The following is a 3359-nucleotide window of genomic DNA, read 5'->3' on the forward strand; positions in this document are numbered from 1 at the left end:
ATACAAATGAGGTATGAATGATAACTTATTTACAAACAATATTATATGAGATCAGCCCTTGAATTGTGTATATAGACTGGTTTACATTTAAAATGTTTTCTAGAGTAGAAAAATCATTAAGGTAGTTAGTATAAGTAATTTCAATGCCTGGAAAGTTTACTGAAGATTTGCCCCAACTAAGATTCTTTTAGTATTTACTCAAGTACTTATTAGGCACAGTCACACTGACCAATATGACCACCCCAAATACGATGCAAATCCACCACCTTATATTATTTGCTTCAGATTTTGGCACTTCATACTCTAGTCAATGTATTCACTACTACACACAGATATATCTTATTATAAGGTACAATATTTCATACTAAGGTACAATTTCATCCTAAGCCCATTAACTTTTACAAATTCAATTAAATTGTAAAAATATTATAAATTGTATTTTATGTATGTATTTTTTCAAACACAGTAACACTGGTCTGATTAATCATACATATTATGGCACAGGAGTTTTATATAGAAAACCACATACACTATAATGATTTAAGGGAGTTTTGAGGATAATTTCAACTATACAATATTTTTGCTTTACTAGTTGATTTCTGAAGCTGACATCTTTGTTAAGGTGCATTTCTAGTCATCAACTGAAAACTACCATGACATACATTCTAAAATAGGAGTTCAAGGCTTTAATGTGTGTGCATGCACACATGTGTGTATGTGTAACGAAATATATTTTTAATACAGGAAACTTAAATAATACAATACAACTTACCTTCTCTATATCCCCCTCCCTACACAAATAGTAAAGGGCCAGCATTCTTAGTGCTTCCACATTTTGGCTGTCTTGGAGCAGTAACCTGCAGAAAAACATTTCAGTCAATGCTGAAATAAATTTACATATTTTCTTTTATTCAAGAGCTTGAAAAGTTGGTTTGCTTGTCTCACTATTCCACTGTTCAAATAACTAATTTTAGTTAGAAAAATTCCATCTGCTTTAGGAAAATTACCAACGTCGTTACTTAAACTAAAAAGTCTCTGTAATTTAATTTTTGGTATGTTTTTAAAAAGATATGAATAGATCACACTAGTCTCATTAAATTCTGTGGCAATCCTAAATAAAATGTTAGCTAACTATACAAAACAGTATATTAAAAGAATAATTCCCCTTGACTAGCCTGATTTATTATAGGAATTCTTGGAAAGCAAAAATGGGTCAAACATTGAAAAACCTATTAATGTTAGTCACGTTAAAATAGATTCCTATGTGATAAAAACAAATTAGAAAATATTTTGAAAAAATAGTCTTTTAGGGAGGGGGGGGAAGGGCAACATACGTAACCTAAACATCTGTACCCCCATAATATGCTGAAATAAAAAAAAAAAAATTAAAGTGAACAAGAGCATTTGAAGTGAAAAAAAAAATAGCCTTTTAACTAGAAAATCAAAAGAAAAAAATAACAAGTATAAACTTTGTAAGAAATGTGCAGAAGTCATAAAATTCCTATAAAACTTTACTCAAGGACATTTTAAAAAGGAACTGAACAAAAGAGGTAACACCCTAGGTTTCTTATGGATGATGTGGTACATTGAAATTATTGGTTCCAGTTTTCAACTCTCCCTCAAGACGTGCCTTCTGTCATGTAACTAACTGAACAGTTCCTCCTACAAAAGGTGGAATGAACTTTACTGCTCCTTGACTAGGGACTTGGACACCTTTTTTATATTGGTCAATGGAATGTGGGCAGGAGTAGCAGTGTGCTAAGCCTAAATTTCAGAAGCATTGCTTATTTCTGCCTGTTCTCTTGCATCTCTGCCGTCACTACGAGAAGAATTTCGTCTGGGTAGCTGCTGCTTTTTGGCTTGAGCACAGGAAAAAACACCCTTGGAGATGACCAAAGCCCAACTGCAAAAAGGTGTCATGTCCACCCAGCTGGATCTGAAGCCTGAAGCAGAGCCCTAGCCAAGCCTGCTTGAAATTAACAGACCCCAGACAACCCACACAAACTTGAGAAATAAATACTTATTATCATATGCCCTGAGATTTATTGTTGTTTGTTATATACCAATATAGTTGCCTGACATAATAATGCTCAGTTTTGGTTAAAAACATTTTTCCCCCAATAACTATAGATTTAATGCAATTCAAACCACAATCTTATAAAGTTTCTTTTTTAACTTGGTAAGTTAATTCTGACAGTCAATGGCAGAAAAATAGCCAACAAAACTGTCAAAAGAGAAATGACATGATGGAGAACTTGCCCTGAAAGATATTGAAGTCCATTAGAAACTTAGGGAAGAACAGGCCTAGTTAAAACAACAACAACAACAACACACACACACACATACATAGGATCAGTCAATAGACAGAAGAAAAACAATAGCTTTTAGCATATAAAAAGATGCTCACTCTCACACAATCAAAAAATGAAAATAAAATTAAGGTACCTCATTTATTCTATCAGATTGCTTAAAAAACAAAAACAAAAACACACACACTGATAATAGCCAACTAGTGAGGATAGGGCAAGGGGACATTCAATAGACTATTGGTAGGAGTATAAATTAGTATAATTTATACTAGAACAATTTGGCAGTGTCTGTCAGAATTTTAAATATGTATACCTGAGGCAGAGACTATAGTCTGTCTCCCCTTATTTGTATGGGAACATGACTAGCCAATGCTTCCTGGACACTTTTGTAGTTAAATGTGGTCAATGTGAGAGAAAGTAATGCATGCCATTCCTGAGCCTGGGAACGACTCCTCCACATTCTCTTTTCCTTTTCACCAGCTGTTATGAGGTCTTAGGAGATGGCAGAATTGCAAGATGGAAAGAGCCTAAATCCCTTAAAAATAGAATGGAGGAAAGCTACCCAATCAACTCTAATAGTCATCTAAAACATAAAAAGCTCCGATGAGAGGAAAAAAAAATTCTATTATGTTGAACTGTCATATGTTTAGATCTATTTTTGTAAGAGCTTAGCCCGCCCTAACAAACACAGTATCTTTGATTCAGCAATCTCTCATTCTGGAAAACTTCCTCCAGAAAAACTACAGTATGTATACAACAAGGTATATGTGGGTGTTCACTGTAATATACTGAACAGTAAAAAACGTTAAATTGCCAAAGTGCATATCAATGGAGAAAAACTAAATAAACTATTTATATGTTCATTTCATATAATGCTACCCAGTTGTTTAAAAATGATTAGGGGAAAAAAACCCAAAATTGTCTTTGTTCACAGATGGCATGAACATCTATGTAGAAAATTTGAAAGAATCAACAAAAAAAATCTCTTGAAATTGAAAAATAATTATAGCAGGATTGTAGGATATAAGGTTAATATACAATATCAATCAA

At 33.1% G+C, this 3359-nt stretch overlaps 1 protein-coding gene across 1 annotated transcript in view; it reads right to left on the reverse strand.

Annotated features, from left to right (window-relative positions):
- Positions 1-3359, reverse strand: part of TTC21B (tetratricopeptide repeat domain 21B) — a 113158-nt gene that overhangs the window by 80489 nt on the left and 29310 nt on the right. The gene's annotated exons all lie outside the window — the stretch shown is intronic.

The sequence above is a fragment of the Propithecus coquereli genome, unplaced genomic scaffold (genome assembly GCF_000956105.1).
Source record: "Propithecus coquereli isolate 6110/MARCELLA unplaced genomic scaffold, Pcoq_1.0 Scaffold49, whole genome shotgun sequence".
Taxonomy (NCBI): Eukaryota; Metazoa; Chordata; class Mammalia; order Primates; family Indriidae; genus Propithecus; species Propithecus coquereli.